General features: G+C 38.1%; 2 long non-coding RNA genes across 2 annotated transcripts; both read right to left on the reverse strand.

Moving 5' to 3' along the window:
* Window positions 1-584: 584 nt before the first annotated feature.
* LOC145066085 (uncharacterized) lies at window positions 585-4,912 on the reverse strand. The gene is made up of 2 exons (XR_013688625.1): window positions 3,674-4,912; window positions 585-1,139 (listed from the first exon to the last, which is right to left on the reverse strand). It is a non-coding gene; the product is annotated as an uncharacterized LOC145066085 (long non-coding RNA).
* Window positions 4,913-6,327: 1,415 nt separating this feature from the next.
* LOC145066084 (uncharacterized) lies at window positions 6,328-7,646 on the reverse strand. The gene is made up of 2 exons (XR_013688624.1): window positions 7,232-7,646; window positions 6,328-6,881 (listed from the first exon to the last, which is right to left on the reverse strand). It is a non-coding gene; the product is annotated as an uncharacterized LOC145066084 (long non-coding RNA).
* Between the last annotated feature and the right edge of the window lie 15,185 nt (window positions 7,647-22,831).

Raw genomic sequence — 22,831 nt, forward strand, 5'->3', positions numbered from 1 at the left:
TAATAAAAGAGGGGTTTTCTCTAGTTTTGCAAGACTAGAAACTTAATCAATCAATTAACTTTCAAACAAAGACAATTAACAACTAAGAAGAACAAGAAATGACAACTAGATTCAATGATAAAAGAGACTTATGTTCAGATTCGATTCACTTATTCCTATGGTTGATTTCGTGGCAAGTGCAATGGATCAATATGTCAATGATTACCGATTCCTAATGTGATTAGGTTCATGTTCATTATTACCAATCCTTTAGTAGACAAGTTAATTCAAATAATGGCCAGTTGACTAAACTAACAAGTTTCCTAGTGTTCAGTTCGTATCAAGTAAGACTTGTAATAATAGCTAATCAAATTTGTTCAATTCAATCAACTCATATATGGTTGTTCATCATACATGCTCACACATTGATTTACATATTTCCTAATTAACCCTAGTTTCATATTCATTATTCCTAGGCATACAATTTTGTATTCACAAAACTATACGAATCAAGTAATCAAGAAGATGTTAATGCGACTTAATAACTCACTTATTAACAGAAAATATTTATCATCAATATATGAGGATCTTTAACAAGCTTAACAAGATGAATAACCAAATTAACATTAATCCAAGCGCTCAATCAAACCACATTCATAAGATCATCTCATCCAAACAGAAGTAAAAAGCTTTTAGCTCATATCTAAAGCAAGTAATAACCTAAAATCAAAATTTAATGATTCAAACACGGTTCAAAACAAAGATTAAGAAAAGAAGAATGATTATTTGACTTTGATTCTCTTCTAAATTGCCTCTTATGTTGAATTCTCAAAATCTGAAGCTTCAAGAACCCTTCTGGTCTTCAATAATCGCAGCTAGCCTTCAGCAAAAGTTAGGGTTTCAGGCATAGATGTTATCGATTTATAGTTTCCAAAAATCAACCGAACTCGTTGAGTTTTTTAGAATAACTCGACAAGTTTTTTCAATATTCCGCGTTTGCAACGTGTACGACAATGCATCCTTGAATCAAAAATATTCTCACCAACTCGTCGAGTTGAGGGTCAACTCGTCGAGTTTCTTCATGTTACAACCTTCTTTTATTCTCCAAGCTTCCAATCACTTAATCATCTTTCTTTTTCACCTGAGCATGTATTTTATTGCTGAAATTGAAATATTAAGCTAATTAAGTACCTTTTGTCCATAAAATGATATAAAAACAACATAAAGTATTAAGATAATGCATGATTTTTATGACTAAATAAGCCCATATCAACCATCACCACCGACCCATCATAACCACCACTCCCACCCCCACATACTACCCTTCATCACCACCCGCCACCAGTCACAACCACCACAAACCAGTTATCACCCACCACCACCCATCACTACTACCCACCACCTTCTCCTACATCCACCACCACCACAACCCACAACCCACCACGTACCATACGTATCTCCACCACATGTACTTAATCATATTTAATTGTATTTATTTAATCACTTATGATTAATATGAACAAAGATTTGTTTTCATATTTTTAATACTTGTTCTCGTATGTATAATCACATGTGATTATATGTATCTAATCACATATTAATTATATAGACACGCTTTGATTTTGTCCATATAGATAACATGTGTTTAGATACATATAATCACATGTGATTAAATACATGAACATCTATTGAATCGAGAATGTGAAATTGAAACTTGTCTACATCAATCATATGTGATTAGATACATAGAATCATATGTGATTATATGTATTTAAAGATATATGATTTAATTTGAAAATATTCACATTTGCGTTTTCGATTCAATAGTTGGTCTCATATATTTAATCACATATGATTATGTGTATTTAATCACATATGATTTATGTGAAAAATATTTGTTTTCTTTAATTTAATAGTTGTTCTCGTGTATATAATCACATGTGATTATATGTATCTAATCACATTTGATTATATGTATCTAATCACATATGATTTATATAGACAAAATTCGATTTTGTCCATATATATCATGTGTTTAAATACATATAATCACATATGACTAAATGTTTTAAATCACATATGATTAAAGTTATTAATACATCTATCGAATCAATATTGTGTAAATGAATATTGTCCACATAAGTCTGCTTAGATACATATAATCACATGTGATTATATATATATATATATATATATATATATATATATATATATATATATATATATATATATATATATATATATATATATCCAATCACATGTGATTTATATGGATAATATTCATTTTTGCGTTTTCGATTCAATAATTTTTCTCAAATATTTAATCATATATGATTACAAGTATTTAATCATATATAATTAATGTGGACAAAGATTATTTTTTTCACGTATATATAATTATATGTGATTATATATTTATTTCATCACATATGACTTATATGGACAAAATTCGTTTATGTCCATATAAATAATGTGATCAGATAAATATAATCAAATTTGATGAAATACAAAACAACCAGTATTTAATCAAAAAAGCGAAAATGAATCTTGTCTAAATAAATAATATGTGAATGTTATTAGATACATATGATCACATACGATGAAATACAAGAGAACAATTATTTAATGGAGAAAGCGGAAATAAATTTTGTCAAAATAAACTATGTGATTAGATACATCTAATCACATGTGATTAGATACATCTAATCACATGTGATTACATGTATTTAATCACATATGATTTATATGGACATTATTTATTTTTCTCGTTTTAAATTTAATAGTTGGTCACGTGTCTTTAATCCCATGTGATTATATATATTTAATAGCATATGATTTATTTAGACAATATTCGTTTTCATGTTCCAATTCAACAACAATTTCTTTGTATTTAATCGCATGTGATTATGTTACTCCATATGAATATTCATAGCAATATTTTTAATATATATTTTTTAACGACATTTTTGTTCTAAAAACCTACTTTCCTTAAATTAAATATGTTTTTTCAATCAATTCTTATCATACCATATGTTAAAAAAAACTCTCGCTTGTTATAAAATTTATATAATATAAGTATAATGAACAAATCTATTTTTTTATTATATAAATTTCTTATTATAAAAATACTTGTATACTATCATTATTCAAAATACACTTTTTGTTGTTTTAAAGTTATATTAGAGTTCACATATATCTAAATATGATATTATAACAAATTTAAGTTAGCAATATATTAAAACAGAAAAAGTTTCGTTTGTCAAAAAATAACATAAAAGGCGGCTGACAATAAACATAATAGGCGGCTGACAATGTCATTTCACTTTCCTATTTATGGTGCAAACATAGAAGTAGTTTTGGGTGTGGGAGTTGGGTGGATTGGAGTATCTCCCCATTTTCTCATTTTTATTCTAATATGTAATTTCATTCGGACCTTTTGGTATTTTTGCAAATGGCTTCTTAGCTTCTTGTTAAGTGTTGCTTGTTTAATATATATATATATTCGTTGTTGTTTCAAAAGAAAATGAACATAAAAGATTTTACAACAACATTAATTATTATAGTCTTTTAATTTTTTATATGAATAGGTGTTATTTTAATGGGTATGTATAGGGCTCTAATAACAAAAAAGAAAAAGTTTGAGGGTTTTAAATTTATAACAGGTCATTAATACATAAGAAAAAAGTACGTGTACCATAGCTTGATAAATGTGTACTTAATTGAATTTGAATAAACATAATCTCATCGTGAAGCTCGCCGTGAAAAGCAACTTCTCATTAGGGAAAAGGAATTGGCCACCAATGGAATGGACATCGATCGATACCATCTCCGGCAACATGAAGTTGAAGAAAATCTCTAAAAATGAGCACATTCATCCATTTTTCTCCTCTGGTAAAGACAATATATCACGAATAGTATTTGAGAAGGAAGTGTTTGAGATATACCGGCTATTAGTGTTTGAGATACAAATCGACGATGTTTGAGATATAATTTGACGATGTCCGATGAAAGCAGATCGGGAAAACTTTGTATTGCAACTACAATGGCTAGTGAAACCGAATCGGAAACTAGATATGGTTTCCTTCTGCTTCAGATTCGTCACCGATGAAACCAGATCTGGCAACCGACAAAAAACGAGATCGGAAAGGATACGAAACGGAGGTGCTTTCCGACGAAGTGCTTTCCAGCTAAGGAAGATGAGAGGCGGAATGAGATGGTTCAGGAAGAGGATAAAAGAATGAAATTGTTTGGGGCGCCAGTTCAAGAAGATGGGAGGAAGTAGTTTTCGATGAGCGAACGAATGGGGGCAAAAAAAGGATGTCAAAGAAGATCTATAGTGAGTGAAGAAACAGCATTTTGTTGGTGGTCCGATCACTCCGACGGTGTTCCAGTCGATTCGATGGTGGTCCGGTAGTCTGATGGTTGGTGACGGTCCGGTGGTCTTTGGTGGAGCTACTTCAATGTAATATTATGAGGTGTGGGGATAGGATAGGTGGGATGCTATTTTTATTTTCTAAATAATGAATAATAAATTTCGTTTTTTAAAATGAGTGATTGCAATTTGTTCTCAATTGTTCTCTATTTAAGAAAGGGAAATTTGCAATAAAGTGCTTACATATTTGCCTCATAATCGATTTAGTCCATATATTTTTTTTTATTCAATTATATCCCCAATACCGGTAATAATATTCAATTTAACCCTTTGACCCCGTCAAAAGGTCATCCAACTTTCAAAAATTACATTTTTTGCCCATACTTCAAAATTTATTACAAATTTGGTCCAAAATTTACACTTTTGGCCTAGATTTTAAATTTTGTTAAAAATTTGGTCCAAACTTTACCCTATTTGCCCAAATTTTAGAATTTTATTATGAATTCATCCTAAATTTAGTTTTTTTATAATTCTTTTCTCAAAAAGTTGTTTCTAATATGTTTTTTCTTTAAAAAATCATATTTATAAAAAAAACGTATTTTCACAGGAAAAATCTTATATTTTCTATATAAAAACTTTTTTTATATGAAATATCTAGTTATAAAAATATATATGTATTAAGTATATAAATATATATAAATCCGTTTTTTTTTAAATGTATACAAAAACGTATTTTACAAAAAAAATATATACAAACACTTATCACCTTTATAAAAACGTGTTTGAATAATTTTTTAAATAATATGTGTTTGTATACATTTTATAAAATCATGTTTGTATACATTTTATAAAAACGTGTTTGTATATATTTTATAAAATTGTGTTTGTATACATTTTATAAAATGTACACAAGCACGTATTATATAAAAAATTATTCAAACACGTTTTTATAAAAAAATATATAAACAAACACGATTTTATAAAAAAAATATAGATTAAATAGGTGTTCGTATACTTTTTTTTTGTAAAATAACTTTTTTGTATACATTTTTTTTTATAAAAACGGATTTGTATATATTTATAAACTTAATAAATACTTATTTTTATAACTAGATATTTCATATACAAAAAAGTTTTTGAAAAAAGTTTTTATATAGAAAATATAAGATTTTTAAGTGAAAATACGTTTTTTTTATATAAATATGATTTTATAAAGAAAAAACCTATTAGAAACAATTCTTTGAGAAAAATAGTTGTAAAAAAAAACTAAAGTCATGATGAATTCATAATAAAATTCTAAAATTTGGACAAAAAGGATAAAATTTGGACAAATTTGTAACAAAATTTAAATTATGGGCCAAAAGTGTAAATTTTGGACCAAATTTGTAATAAATTTTGAAATCTTGGCCAAAAATGTAATTTCTGAAAGTTTGATGACCTGTTAACCAGATCAAAGAGTTAAATTGAATACGATTACCGGTATTTGGGACTTAATTGTATATATATATATATATATATATATATATATATATATATATATATATATATGGACTAAATCGATTATAAAACCAATATGTAGGGACTTTATTGCAGTTTCCTTTTAAGAAATGTTTTCTCTCTCTCTCTCTCTCTCTCTCTCTCTCTCTCTCTCTCTCTCTCTCTCTCTCTCTCTATATATATATATATATATATATATATATATATATATATATATATATATATATATATATTGTGTAGGTAAAATTAAGATGTATATGTATTTAAATAGAGGTAAAATGTAAAAAAATTATGGTAATTTTTTTATTTTTTATTTTTAAAACTTTGCGACCGTTTGTGAACGGTTGAAATTGCGACTGTTTGACGAAAATCAACACGTCAAACCTTGTTACCACAATGACTTCGGCTACCATAATGGCCGTTAACGTGTCCTAGGGGCATTGTTCCAGGCGTTATGGCGCCGTTATTAGCCTACCATGTTGGAATCGCGCATATGAGTGTTGTCCATACCGACTGGTCTAACAATGCGGACCTTTTAGATTTAACAAAAAGGAGAATCCTTACTATGGTCCCTATGGTTTAGGGACCAAATACGCAAATTACTTCAAACCATAGGGACCATTCATGTAATTTACTCTAAATATTTTGATTTCTCCCCATTTGGACAAAAAATCACAAATTATTATGCAAAAAACGTTTTTTTTTTTCATTCCTTGAGGATATCAGGTAGATGTGGACCATTGATCACAGCATGAACAACGCCCCGAAACATGTGGAGCTAAGGTGGTGTGGTCTTATGCTGCTCGTGCCCGACCACGACCATCTTCCTCCTTCATTACTTCTCCCTTCTTCAAGGCGTGGTCTCTGGTGAACCTCTCCCATTAATAGTGGTGCGAAGATGTTGTTGAAGTTGTGGAGAGAGAAAACGAAATGAATGAGGAGTGTAATGGTTCTCCAAAGCTGATTAAAGAGATTGGACAGGCGTAATTGAGTCTTCATCGATCAACTATCTAATCTTGTATTGTGAATTAACCTAAATTAGCGATGATCCAAACAAGCACGAAGTTAGCGAATCATCTACGTCCATTAATGTATTCATGAATTCCACATCAACAATAGTTAAACCTCTTCACCAAATAAGTAATCAACACCTTACTCGAACATTCGACATGAATGATAGACTGATAGTTACCCAATCAAAGCGGATAAGTACAAAATCAATCTAGACATAGAAATTCTAAGACCTAATTGAATGTATTTAGTGATGTATTTAAATCACATCAAAATTTAGGGCTTCGAGATAAGTCGTAAGACAAAAGCAAATATTGATAAGAGGAAGAAGAAACAACTGAAAAAATAACCTGTAAAACTGTAATTAATTACCTTGACGAATGCACAATCAACTAGAAGTTCTTCAAGATCTTCGATTGCTATGAGTGCATTACCTACCACAGGCGGGAGACTCAATCATCTTCTTCAAAGCTGATATCCGGGAGGTTGATGTGAAGCGGAAGCGGTGGCATCAGGAGTCAGAACTCGAGAGAATCAGAGAACCGAGATACGGAGATAGTGGTAATGTGGGACTGTAATAGCAGGAGGACATGGAACGACACCGTTTAGCAAGGTCAAAATAGGCAAGTATCTATATCTGTTAAAAATTGGGCCCAGCGGAAGGCCTTGCAAAAGCCCAAAATGTTAAGTACAGTCCAATGGATGGGCCGTTAGGGCAACAGATTGGCTGGTATAATGTGGTCCCACAAGAGGAAAACGGATCGTCCGACTCCGATACATGACACCAGATAAGCTGAGAGAGAGAGAGAGAGAGAGAGAGAGAGAGAGAGAGAGAGAGAGAGAGAGAGAGAGAGAGAGAGAGAGAGAGAGAGAATATTTTATGGTCCTTAATTTTTCTTTCAATTTGTAATTTAGTGAGTATATTGTGTCGTCATAGTGTTTCCATTTGATGTTTAGGGTATTCGAATAACGACAAGTAGTTGTAATCATTATTTTTGGTACTAAACCTTCAATGTAGTGACCATTATGTTTAGTTGTTAGGCCTCCAACACAATAACCATGTTTTCACTCACTAATATTTGTTATATATATTAAACAAATTGAAACGGTTAGTGACCGGTAAATAGCGATACTCGTAGTATCGGTCAATAAACGTGTAGTATTATCAAAATTCAATGATGACTTAATATATGTAATACCAAATTTTAGGTGGTCACTAAAAAAGATTGTTTTGTGTAGTTAAAAGAGCATATCTAGATGAAAAACCCAAAAGAATCACAAGTAATGAAATTCCAACCCAACCATTGTGACAACCTCTAGGAGTAGAAGTGTTCGTTTGGATGGATCGGTTTGATCCAATTCAATTGAGTGAATTCAAATTGATTTCGTTTTTCAAAAGATAGATCCAAATAATCTAAACTAAATTGAAATCTGATTCGATCCAACCAACGTACAATTCGGTCGGATCAGTTTTTGTAATTCGGATTTTAAAAATCGGAACATTTTAAAACATATATAATTAGAATATTAGCCAGCATTATAGAAGAAACAAAAAAAATTATTAAGTTATAGTTTAAAATTTATTAACAACTACTAAAAATATATTATAGTAATATTTTATTGATAAAAAAACTTTTGAGAAAAAATTGTATACTAATTTTTTTTATTAGGTGAAACTTTTTGAAAACGAAATCACTAAACTAATAAATTATTATCGATATATATTATGTAACAGCCCGGATTTCCAGGTATCTTTTTATGTTTATGATTTTGGTGTTTTGAGAGGGGACTCGGCGAGTTGGAGCCCAGACTCGCCGAGTAGGATCGTGATTCTGGACGCGGGATTCGCCTGGACTCGGCGAGTCCAAGATATGGACTCGGCGAGTCCGCGCTGTTTAATGAAACCCTAATTTCTCGGGTTTGGGACCTATTTAAAGGGCCTTATGGCCGTCATTTGTGCTCAGCAGTCCATAGAGAGAAACCCTAGAGTGCTTGAACGTTTTGAGAGAGAAAGGAAGCATTTCTTGACCTTTGTGTGTTGTTTAGCAAAGAAGAGGGAGGTTCTAGCCAAGAGGAAGCAAAGGAGGTTGCTATACTGTGGATTTGAAGCTTAGATCATCGATCTTGAGGTATGATTTCGGCTCATCTTCTGTTTTGTGAAGTATAATTGGATTTAGGGTTTCATGTGGCCTTTGTTGGGTTGATTTGATGGCCAAATAGTCCCTTGCTAGTGATGAGGCTTGGATCTGGATCCATAGAGGTCCATAGAGCCTCATTCATCAAGCTTTATGAAGAACAATGGAGGTTATGACCTTGAGTTGTGGCATTTGTTGATAATTCTTCATATATGGTCATATAGAGGTTGTATGTTCACCAAGTTAGGGGCTTTACGTGGTGAATCAGTCTAGGAAGGCCAGATCTATGAATTGATGGAACAGATCTGACCTTAGAAGCGAGTTTGAGTGATTGCATGGCATGGACTCGCCGAGTCCGATGAGCAGACTCGGCGAGTAGCTTGAAGATTGCCCTTAGATCGGCCAGTGAGTGGTCCAGTCGAGTCATGGATTGACTCAGTGAGTCAGGGCGAGTTAGGGAGGGTGGTCAAGTGGACTGACTCGAGCTGGGACTCGTCGAGTTGTTCTTGGGACTCGGCGAGTTGAGTCGGGGTGGCCCCGCGATTCTGCCAGATGGAACTCGTCGAGTCAGGGGGAGTACTCGACGTGTAAAAAGGGAATCCTAGAGAGTTGGTGAAAACGTTTAGACTCGCCGAGTCGCCTTAGTGCACTCGCCGAGTCCGGTCAAAGTTGACCGTTGACCGTTGACCAGAGTTGACCTGTGTTGACTTCTTAGGGATAGTCAACCTTAGAGATAAAAAGTGTTAATTAGAGACATATGATGTTATAGGAGGATTAGAGCTCGGAGGATCGAGCACGAGGGATTTCCAGGATTCGTGAGATACCGAGATACGCGAGGTGAGTCTTCTCACTATACTTTACCTTGAGTAGGTAACCAGAGTTATGTGACAGAGTATTTGTATGTTATGTATGCTATATGCTGTACTGCATTATTTCTATGTGATTATGCTGTGCATGTTTACAGAGTTGGAACCGGAAGGTTCCTAGAGTTAGAACCTGAGGGTTCACAGAGTTTGGGTGCACGGACCCATAGAGTTATAGCCTCGAGTGGCTAATATGTGTTTTATGTGTGGTATTTTGGGGAACTCACTAAGCTTCGTGCTTACAGTGTTAGTGTTGTTGTTTCAGGTACTAGCGATGACCGTGGGAAGGCGCCGGTTTGATCTGTACACACGCAGGGGACTTTTGATATATATTTATGTGATCTTGGGATTTGTATGATACGAATTGGAATTTTAAACTTAATGTTTTATGAAATAAAATGAGAAATGTTTTTATAATTGCGAAAAATTATTTTGAAAATTCACGGTGTTACAAGTTGGTATCAGAGCCTTGGTTTGAGGGATTCGAGTACACCTTCGGGCGTATTTGAACTCAAACTGAGGATTTGAGTTGTATTTTTAAAAAGAGTAAAAGATTTTAAAAAAAACAAAAAACGCAGAGCAAGAGATGTGTGTACGATCAGTCAGCGCCCGAACGGTGATTTCCTAAAATACCTTTATATTATGTGTTATGTGATATTGATAGTGATATGATGTATCTGCATGCTAGAGTAGGCTAGGTATTGCTATTAGGACTAGAGTGGCCTGATTTGTGATGCCTTAGCCAGGGAGAGGTGAGCTGCTATGAGATGCTTGAGAGTGAGTAGGTAGCAGCGAGGGGCTTATGAGAGATCTATTAGAGAGTGGTCTACGCATGATAGAGTACTTGGGACTTGGGATCCGAAGAGGAGGACTTGGGGTGTATTCTGGTGCGGTGCAGACAGTAGTATTGGGCCCGTACTACTGAAAGCACCGGAACGGTGTGCGGCCCAAGTAAGAATCTTTGGAATACCAAGAATCAAGGAGGAAGAGTTAACGAGTGTGAGTATGCTCGTGTGGATTCTGATTTATCGTATGTTGTATTTCAGAGGTAGATCATGGTGAGGACACGTTTGATGCCCGAGGGCAGTGGTACCAGTGAGGAGGAGATCCACCGGATCATCCAGGAGGAGGTGGCTGCGGCCATCAGGGCAGAGATACCGGAGATGTTTGGGTCTATAAATACCACACTGATTGAGACGTTTGATGAGCGTTATGCCGCTCTTTCTGAGGCTGCTGTTGCAGCGGCTACCGCAGCGATTGCTGCTGCGAGGCCGCAGGGTGGTGATGCGCTGCTGTTTCGGGAGTTTAGCAGCACCAAACCACCAGAGTTTGATGGGACTCAGGATCCGGTGGCAGCTATGAGGTGGATATCTGATATTGAGGGGTGTTTCTTCACTTGCTCTTCTCCTGAGCATTTGAAGGTCCGGTTCATGTTGAACCAGCTTTGCTCGGGAGCAAAGGACTGGTGGAAGTTTGTGACGGCGCATTATACGCCTGCTGAGCTTGCGGCAGTGACCTGGGAGAGGTTCACTGTCATGTTCTGAGATAAGTACGTTCCCCAGGTGGAGAGGGAGCGTTTGGCACAGGAGTTTCTGACCCTCAAGCAGGGTACTGAGTCAGTTACAGCGATCACGAGGATGTTCCATGAGAGGGCGATGTTCTGCCCTGAGCACGTGTCCACTGAGCAGGCACGTATGAGCCGCTACTTGAGTATTTTGAGGCGGGATATTCGGGAGTTCGCTGCGAACTCCTCGTACCGGACATTTGCTGAGCTTCAGGCAAATGCCCGGAAGAGGGAGATTGAGCTTGAGACTCAGGCCAGGGAGGAGGCGGAGTCTCAAGGGAGGGATCGGCGACCGGCACAGTCTCAGCCGGCAGCCAAGCGGGCCAAGCCCGCTGATCCCAAACCAGGGAGCCAGAAGGGCCGCACTTGTGGGAAGTGCGGCAAGGGTCATGATGGAGTCTGCCGAGCGGGATCTTGCTACAAATGTGGCAAGGAGGGGCATATGGCCAAGGATTGCCCCAAGGGGTTTGCATTGTGCTTCCACTGCAATCAGACCGGACACCGAAAGGCGGAGTGTCCACCGCTGCGCGGAGCATCTCAGGGATCTGCTCCTACCGCCATCAGAGCTACAGAGAGTCGGCCTGTGAAGGCCGAGGCGCCGAGAGCTCGAGGGAGAGCCTTCCAGCTGACTGCGGAAGAGGTCCGCGCTGCGCCCGATGTTGTGGCTGGTATGTTTCCTTTCATGTATTTATTTTGATGTTGAGATATTATGCTTATATTATGTTATGCGTAGGTACTTTTCTTGTGAACTCTGTACCTGCTTTAGTGTTATTTGACTCGGGTGCGAGTCAGTCTTTTGTATCTTTGGCCTTTAGTCAGCATATCAGTGTTAGTCGTGAGGCATTGAGTCGGCCTCTGAGAGTTTCCATAGCTGACGATAGAGTGATTTGTGCCACGGAGGTTCTCCGGGGATGTGTGTTAGAGATTTTCGGGGTTGAGTTTCCGATTGATCTGATTCCTATTGCGATGGGTGATGTCTGTGTCATTGTGGGCATGGAATGGTTGAGCCGATTCGGCGCAGTTATCGACTGTGAGCGTCAGCTGGTAACCATACGAGACCCTAGTGGGGAAGTTCTTTCAGTGTACGGCGAGAGTACACGTTCAGGATCAGCTTTTTGTTCGGCCGCTAGGGCGAGGCAGTGTCTACAGCAGGGCTGTAAGGGTTTTGTGGCGTATGTGATGGATATGCGGGTGGCTTCCGAGAGACCGAGTTCAGTTGAGGAGGTTCCGGTGGTGCGTGAGTTTCCAGATGTTTTTCCCGAGGAGTTACCGGGTGTGCCTCCTGTGAGGCAAGTGGAGTTCAGTATTGATTTGGTTCCGGGGGCCGCGCCTATCGCTAAGGTGCCTTATCGTCTTGCACCTCCAGAGATGCAAGAGTTATCCTCGCAGCTTCAGGAGCTGCTGGGGAAGGGGTTTATTCGGCCGAGCAGCTCACCGTGGGGAGCGCCTATCCTGTTCGTCAAGAAGAAGGATGGTTCACACCGGATGTGCATTGACTACCGGGAGTTGAACAAGCTGACGGTCAAGAACCGTTACCCGTTACCGAGGATCGACGATTTATTCGATCAGTTGCAGGGAGCATCTTGGTTCTCCAAGATCGATTTGAGGTCGAGATATCATCTGGTGAGAGTGCGGGATGAGGACGTCCAGAAGACAGCGTTCAGGACGCGGTATGGGCATTATGAGTTTGTGGTGATGCCTTTTGGGCTCACTAATGCCCCGGCTGTGTTCATGGATCTCATGAACAGGGTATGCAGGCCGATGTTGGATCGGTCGGTGATTGTATTTATCGATGACATTCTGGTGTATTCGAGATCTAGAGAGCAGCATGAGGAACATTTGAGGGAGGTCCTTGGGGTTTTGAGATCGGAGAAGCTTTATGCAAAGTTCTCCAAGTGTGATTTCTGGTTGCGGGAGGTCCAGTTCCTAGGACATCTTGTTAATCAGGAAGGGATATTGGTCGACCCGGCCAAGGTTGAGGCAGTGATGAGTTGGGAGGTGCCAAAGTCACCCTCCGAGATCAGGAGTTTCCTTGGGTTGGCAGGGTATTATCGGAGATTTATCAAGGATTTCTCCAAGATCGCAGTGCCACTCACCAGATTGACCCGAAAGGGTGTTGCATTCTCATGTGGTCCCGAGCAGCAGACCTCCTTTGAGACACTTCGCCAAAGGTTGTGCGAAGCCCCGGTATTAGCTCTCCCGGAAGGGATGGAGGATTTTGTAGTATATTGTGATGCATCAACTTTGGGGCTGGGTGCGGTGCTAATGCAGAGAGGGCATGTGATAGCATATGCATCGAGGCAGCTGAAGCCTCATGAGACGAGATATCCCACGCATGATCTAGAGTTGGGGGCAGTAGTGTTCGCTCTCAAGATTTGGCGTCACTACTTGTATAGGGTTCGGTGTACGATATACACGGACCATAAGAGTTTGAAGTACTTGATGGATTAGCCTAACCTAAATATGCGTCAGAGGAGGTGGTTGGATGTGGTCAAGGATTATGATTGTGAGATCCTGTACCACCCAGGCAAGGCTAATGTGGTAGCCGATGCGTTGAGCCGCAGGGCAGAGAGCACTCCAATGCGAGATGTATGTTTGAGATTGACCGTGATAGCTCCGGTACTGGATGTCATTCGTGGGGCACAGGCCGAGGCTGTGCAACCGGAGATGCAGAAGAGGGAACGGGTCGTAGGTTTGGTTTCAGAGTTCGTTACGGATGGTCGAGGGCTTATGACTTTTCAGGGTCGGATTTGGGTACCGTTTGTGGGTGGTACGCGTACTACTTTGATGGAAGAGGCTCATCGGTCGAAATTTTCGATCCATCCGGGGGCCACGAAGATGTATTTGGATTTGAGGAAAGAGTATTGGTGGCCCTGTATGAAGAAGGACGTTGCCTGGTTTGTTGAGAGGTGCTTGACCTGCCGCAGGGTTAAGGCCGAGCACCAGAGACCGCATGGCAAGTTGCAGCCATTGGAGGTTCCCGAGTGGAAGTGGGAATAGATCACTATGGATTTCATCACCAAATTGCCGAGGACTGCCAGAGGAGTTGATGCAATTTGGGTGATTGTGGACAGGTTGACGAAGAGCGCTCACTTCCTTGCCATCAGTGAGAGTTCTTCAGCGGAGAAGTTGGCGGAGGTATATGTGAGAGAAGTGGTATCTCGGCATGGGGTGCCGATCTCGATTGTTTCGGACCGTGATGTGCGTTTCACTTCCAGATTATGGAAGAAATTTCATGAGGAGTTGGGTACTAGATTGCATTTTAGTACCGCATATCATCCCCAGACAGACGGCCAGAGTGAGCGGACGATTCAGACGCTTGAGGACATGCTTCGAGCATGTGTGTTAGATTTCGGTGGTAGCTGGGATGCGTATTTGCCCTTGGCAGAGTTTTCCTACAACAACAGCCATCATTCGAGCATTGGTATGCCACCCTTTGAGCTGTTGTATGGGAGGAGGTGTCGGACCCCCATTTGTTGGGGAGAGGTTGGACAGAGAGTGATGGGCAGTACAGAGATCGTGCTTCAGACGACAGAGCAGATTCAGCAGGTCAGACAGAGGTTATTGACCGCCCAGAGCCGACAGAAGAGTTATGTAGACAGACGCCGGTCCGAGCTTGAGTTTCAGGTCGGCGACTTCGTTCTCCTGAAGGTCTCTCCTTGGAAAGGAGTGATTCGATTCAGGAAGAGGGGCAAGTTGGGGCCCCGGTATATCGGGCCATTTCATGTGATTGCGAGGGTAGGCCGGGTAGCCTATCGTTTGGAGTTGCCATCAGAGTTGGGGCAGATCCACGACACTTTTCATGTGTCGCAATTAAGGAAGTGTATAGCCGATGAGTCGGCAGTGGTTCCATTAGAGGATATTCAGGTGGATGCGAGCCTGAATTATGCCGAGAGACCAGTGGCCATCAAAGATCGGAAGATCAAGGTTCTGAGGAACAAGGAGGTACCTCTGGTGTTGGTTCAGTGGCAACACCGGAAGGGATCGGAGATGACCTGGGAGTCGGAGCGTGAGATGCGTGAGCAGCATCCGGAGCTATTTTCAGAGCGAGACTTCGAGGGCGAAGTCTAGTTCTAGTGGGGGAGAGTTGTAACAGCCCAGATTTCCAGGTATCTTTTTATGTTTATGATTTTGGTGTTTTGAGAGGGGACTCGGCGAGTTGGAGCCCAGACTCGCCGAGTAGGATCGCGATTCTGGACGCGGGATTCGCCTGGACTCGGCGAGTCCGCGCTGTTTAATGAAACCCTAATTTCTCGGGTTTGGGACCTATTTAAAGGGCCTTATGGCCGTCATTTGTGCTCAGCAGTCCATAGAGAGAAACCCTAGAGTGCTTGAACGTTTTGAGAGAGAAAGGAAGCATTTCTTGACCTTTGTGTGTTGTTTAGCAAAGAAGAGGGAGGTTCTAGCCAAGAGGAAGCAAAGGAGGTTGCTATACTGTGGATTTGAAGCTTAGATCATCGATCTAGAGGTATGATTTCGGCTCATCTTCTGTTTTGTGAAGTATAATTGGATTTAGGGTTTCATGTGGCCTTTGTTGGGTTGATTTGATGGCCAAATAGTCCCTTGCTAGTGATGAGGCTTGGATCTGGATCCATAGAGGTCCAGAGAGCCTCATTCATCAAGCTTTATGAAGAACAATGGAGGTTATGACCTTGAGTTGTGGCATTTGTTGATAATTCTTCATATATGGTCATATAGAGGTTGTATGTTCACCAAGTTAGGGGCTTTACGTGGTGAATCAGTCTAGGAAGGCCAGATCTATGAATTGATGGAACAGATCTGACCTTAGAAGCGAGTTTGAGTGATTGCATGGCATGGACTCGCCGAGTCCGATGAGCAGACTCAGCGAGTAGCTTGAAGATTGCCCTTAGATCGGCCAGTGAGTGGTCCAGTCGAGTCATGGATTGACTCAGTGAGTCAGGGCGAGTTAGGGAGGGTGGTCAAGTGGACTGACTCGAGCTGGGACTCGCCGAGTTGTTCTTGGGACTCGGCGAGTTGAGTCGGGGTGGCCCCGCGATTCTGCCAGATGGAACTCGTCGAGTCAGGGGGAGTACTCGACGTGTAAAAAGGGAATCCTAGAGAGTTGGTGAAAACGTTTAGACTCGCCGAGTCGCCTTAGTGCACTCGCCGAGTCCGGTCAAAGTTGACCGTTGACCGTTGACCAGAGTTGACCTGTGTTGACTTCTTAGGGATAGTCAACCTTAGAGATAAAAAGTGTTAATTAGAGACATATGATGTTATAGGAGGATTAGAGCTCGGAGGATCGAGCACGAGGGATTTCCAGGATTCGTGAGATACCGAGATACGCGAGGTGAGTCTTCTCACTATACTTTACCTTGAGTAGGTAACCAGAGTTATGTGACAGAGTATTTGTATGTTATGTATGCTATATGTTGTACTGCATTATTTCTATGTGATTATGTTGTGCATGTTTACAGAGTTGGAACCGGAAGGTTCCTAGAGTTAGAACCTGAGGGTTCACAGAGTTTGGGTGCACGGACCCATAGAGTTATAGCCTCGAGTGGCTAATATGTGTTTTATGTGTGGTATTTTGGGGAACTCACTAAGCTTCGTGCTTACAGTGTTAGTGTTGTTGTTTCAGGTACTAGCGATGACCGTGGGAAGGCGCCGGTTTGATCTGTACACACGCAGGAGACTTTTGATATATATTTATGTGATCTTGGGATTTGTATGATACGAATTGGAATTTTAAACTTAATGTTTTATGAAATAAAATGAGAAATGTTTTTATAATTGCGAAAATTTATTTTGAAAATTTACGGTGTTACATATTAAAAATAAATAAATTATATGTTTTTATTTGATTTTTTTGGACTATTTGGTTTTTATTTTATAAACGAAAACCAACCCAAAATCCAAAGTAGTAATTCGGTTTTGCTGAAATTCAATCAAAAAATCCGAATGTCCGAAACAAATAGTCCGATCCAAAGTGGACCATTGGACAATTCAGTTTTATCCAAATAATGAACAACCTTATCTAGGAGTGTCGTTACTTGATGAAGATGATCAACGGTATGCACATATTGCATTTGAAAAAAAAATTATAAAGTATCAAACTCGAAGAATAAGAGTGTCAAAATTATTGGCAATAGAAAGGTTCCAGTAAGATGGTCAATATTAAAAAATAATTGATAAAGTGGTGTTCGATTTTGAAAAAATAAAAAAAAAATATGTTTTATTTGGAAAAAAGTAACAGAGTGTAAAAATTGAAAAAAAAAACAAATAATATAGTGACTTTCGAACCATTTACCCTTATGGGAAATTGATATAAGCATTCTTTTCAAATATTAATAATATTACATTTATTTCTTAAATATTTATTTATTTTTATTTCTTTAAATTTTGTAATGTTTCCAATAAAAATATTTTATTTTTAGAAGTAAGTATAGGAAAATAGAATATTGATTGTTTATGTATCTGTGTAAGGTCATTTTCTATTGATATTCCTCTTATATGTATGGGTTAACAAGAAATTTCAATGTAGGATAATTCGTGATGAACAATCAAAGTTTTAGGCACAATGTTGTATTTCAAACTTGATAGACAAACAATCTGACGGTTCGTATTGTGAACTAATATCAAATCGTAAGTATTATCGAATACAAACAATACGACAATCAATATTAAAGATTATATGTCGAATTATCGCAAATAATAAATCAAATTATTATTACTTAATTACCAAGTTTTCTTAGAAATCAGATTCATCATTCGCAATCAAATATGATCATAGAAAGGTAGAAGAAGATTGACTCATTGTCTGAAAAATTAAAATATGAGACAACCTGAAGATCGATGATTCTTGTACGGTTGAGACTACATGGAATGACTCATGTCTTTAAAGGTTTTTATATTGCTAAATGTGTAACACCGCAATTTTTCAAACAAATTTTTGAAAATTAAAATGGTTTATCTCTTTAACACTTTTCATAAAAATCCCATTTGTTTAAGTTGCAATACATAAATCTTTTGTTCAATCAATTAATAAACCAAGATCTTCAAAACAATGCTTCCATGGTGTGTACAATCGAACCGGTACCGTCCCGTGAACCTGAGAAACCTGAAACACATCACACAAAACACTGTAAGCACGAAGCTTAGTGAGTTCCCCAAAATACCACTCTAACACATATTAGCCACTTAAGGCTGTAACTTTGCGGGCCCTTGGGCCCTAACTCTGTGTGTCACAGTGGGACCCTCCAGTCCCAACTCTCTGTGGACCCTCTGGTCCTAACTCTGTGGACCCAAAGGTCATTACTCTGATAACTCAGAATCATGGATATCACATATCACAATAAATCTTAGAAAATAAATAGCATACAATTACACTGGCACATAACTCTAAACCTAACTCTGTGGACCCTGTGACCCTAACTCTGTGGACCTTCCGGTCCTAACTTTAATATACACACAGAATAAATCACATAGAAATAATGCAGTGCCACACATCACATAAATAGCATACAATAACTCTGTCACATAACTCTAATTACCACTCAAGGTAAAGTATAGTGAGAAGACTCACCTGCTACTGTCGACTGAAGAACAAGATCACGCTGCTCCGACCACCGACACGAACTCCACCACTGAATCACCGAAATCAATAAATACCAATAACAACCAAAATACCCATGGAAGTCAACTGGTCAACTCTTGGTCAAAGTCAAAGTCCTCAGTCAAAGCCAACCCTCCTGACTGACTCTACTCGCTGAGTCAACCCACTGACTCGTCGAGTCTGTTGGGTTTTGAGCATTCTAACACTTCCTAAGTGTACATGCAACCATAAATACCTTGGATCTATGTTTTCTCTATTATACATGCAAATAAGAACATCCAAGGTATTATCCTAATCTAGCATACAAAAACTATGAATGTAACAAGATAGAATACATACCTCTTGATGTAGCTTGATGTCTTCAAGATTTAAGAGCTTAGCCCCAATAGTGTGGAAGCCTCAAGTGGAATCACAAATCACCAAGACACCTTGGAATACTTTAGAGAATATGATTACTTGGTTCTCTCTAGTGAAATTGGCTAGCCCTTCTTTAGTGTATTCACACTAGTGCCAATTTCACCAACCAAAGACATCTTTATATAGTATGGAGGATTAGGGTTAAACCCTAATACCCATGACCTTTCATTTCCTAGGATCCATGGGTTAAACACTCCATGGACTATCCATGAAAGCTTAGCCCAACCTAAATGAACTTGGCCCATTCCATATATATAAGAGTCCATATTTAATTAGTTCCTTTTGATCACTTAATTAATTATAAATTAATTCTTGATCAATACTAATTAAATAATATGATTCCATATTAATATAGTAGAACTTATAATATATTAATATTAATCATAAACATACTATTCTCAAAAGATTATCCATATAAATTGTGTCGGTGAAGTGCAACCCAAATGGACCATGCCGGGTCGGGTCAAGTACATACCAAATATAGTTATGGACTTAGACATTAATCCAACAGTCTCCCACTTGGATAAGTCTAAAACTATTATTGCGTATGACTTCAAACCTAACTGGCAATCGTAGCTCTTAAAGCTGTTGTCGAACTCTGATCTTGTCAACGAACTTGTCCATTAGATAAGGGATCATATATTCCTCCATTCTAGATATCATATGGACTGAGACATGGATTATAATCATTCTCTCTGTCCATTTGTTGTTTCCCGATTTCCGATTTATGATGACTGACTAATTGAACAAATCAAATCAGTCCTGGCCCGGCCGAGCACTTCCATTTGTCATCATCAAATCATCGAGGGGCCCACAGATATCGCTTTTATCCCGAAGGTAAAAGGAATGGATAAACTTCGACTCATATGGCTTGTTCTACTACTTGTTGAATCATACACAAAGGCACGTTTTATAGCACCGAGTTACCAAATGCGTTTTCGTGCAATCAATGTACAACCAACTCATAGTAACAACTCATATCTCTAGGTTTGAAGAATATAAGATATTATCGTCTCATGATCACTCGTGATAAAATCCATGAAGTGATTCCAATGAGTGCGGGTTGAATCCAATACTCAGAACTTATGAGCACTCATGAGTGTTGTAGCCCTTTGTCCAACACCTTAGACCTCTACAAGCCAACCCATGACAGTCTTAATTCATATCTACTTCCAACATATGACCGACTGTGGATGGTTTGAATAACTTAGTCATTCCGGAAGAATAACCTAGTTTATTCGGGAAGTCAAAACATGCAAAATGAAACACAATAATAATTGAATCCAATATGGTATCAACCCTTTGAACATAAATAAAACACCTTTTATTTATCACCATATGATTACACATTATTCATTGTATACTGTTTCAGCTATCAACTTTATTCTTGAATTTAAAACAATAGTTGTACCATGCTCCAAGCATGCACACTATGTTTTCTAAACACTAGTCATGCCATACACCAAGTATGCATACTATGTTTGTCTATGATCTTTACTTTGTGAACTAGATCAATTGAACATAACTTCAATGATTCTCTTTTCACACTCCCAAATCCTTACTGCAAATGCAAGAATTCCAAATTCATGCCATTTACAGAAATCTGTTAGATTCTAAACTTATATGCATTGATCCTCTTGTAACGATTATGCACAAAGTCACAAAGACTTGGCAACTATCATTACAGAGTATTCCAAAGGAGATCAACTCCTTGGAAATATCCTTCTTGCATTAAGTTTCCTTAATCTTACACAGATTGAAAATTCTAACATTGAAACATTTCCAGATTCCATTTTGACTATCACTTCTGAACAAGAGTTGCCTGCTTACAGATTATGTCAATATGGTCCTTCCAGAATTATCACTATACTTCCAATTGTCCTTGAGTAACCAATCTTTGGTAAACCTTAGATTGTCCTCGACAATTGTTTAATCCTTTTAGTCATATCCAGTTCTAAACCTTTTCCCTTCTTAATGCCCCAGGCATTTGGAAAATTTTAGAACGGATGAATATAGCACATGTAATCGATCCTATATCCGAAGCATATGGGACATGATTCATGATGTCTTACATAAAGACTAAACCAGTCTTTTGCTATAATATTTCCATTTCAATTTGCCAAGTTCTCATAATTCAGATTATGAAAAGGGATGCCATAATCATAATCGAATTTTAGAACGCAAATAATGGACCCATATACAGAATTTCCTTATGTTGAGCCATTCCAACATGAAATTCATATATATCCTTGACTAAATGATTAAAACCTCACGATCTAAGCTTATAGATTTGAGATGAAGCATAATTTCCTCTCCCTTAATTATAGCAAAACAACTTTTCCCAATTGAAACTTTTGTTTTCTATAATTAACATTGCTAACTTGCAATACTTATCATAATTATCATGCTCCCACTAACATGATGATTATTAGCATAACACTTATGCTCCCACTAGCTTTGACATGTACTCAGAAATCTGCTGGACAGTCTGAAATTTAGATTCATACACCCTTTCCGTAGATAGCTCACTTGTGTGTCTAAGCAATTTCAAGAACCATGAAAAGGGATACCGTAATCATAGTCTCAATTTCTTAGGCATTTGCCATTTCTCACAAGTCCATGTTAGTGTGCCGGTTAACCACACGCGCTCCACTAACGACTTTTGAAAATGCAAATAACACAATTGATATCTTCGTAAAATCTACTTAGTGAAAGCGTTTCCTCACCATCATTTTCATGAATCGGAGAGAAACCTTATGACACTTAGATTTATATGGTGTATGAGTTCCTACCCATATGAATTTGTCAAACCATAATCACAAGACAAAGATAATGACAAATCCAAAACCATATGGATTGAACTCAATCTTAACTTCTTGCCACCTGGCAGCTCAAGGGCCTGCCATTGCTTCCAAGTTGTTATGCAACAAACTGAGAACTCTAAGAACTCATATGCAAAGCCAACGTTAACTGGAATGGGCACAGATATGTCAACACGATAGGTTATAAACCTCAAGTCGTGTGCTAGTGAAGAATTTCAGGTTTTATTCTTGATTATTTCTTGAGACTTTCAAGACCTTTAAGACTCCCACTGTCCTCTTGACATATAAGACTCCCTTGTCAAACATCCAAGAGATAGTGCGGATTCTAATCAAGAAAAACACTTTACCCAATTGGCCTAAGTTGGTCTTTGTTTTATCCAAAACATCACAACTTACCAATTTCAAATTTACAAGAGTAGAAAACTTTTACTCTTACATTTGACAAGTGTTTTAAACCTTCTTTAAGACATATCACTCAAATGACAATCTTGGAGTATGACTCTAAGACTTGTATTGGAACGAAGTATGACTCATCTTCTTGATTTAACCATTTCAACAATTCAAGTTCCTCTTCTTAGTCATAAGAATGCACTAA

Source organism: Lactuca serriola, chromosome 8 (assembly GCF_051521515.1).
Source record: "Lactuca serriola cultivar US96UC23 chromosome 8, Lser_US96UC23_V15, whole genome shotgun sequence".
Classification (NCBI taxonomy): Eukaryota; Viridiplantae; Streptophyta; class Magnoliopsida; order Asterales; family Asteraceae; genus Lactuca; species Lactuca serriola.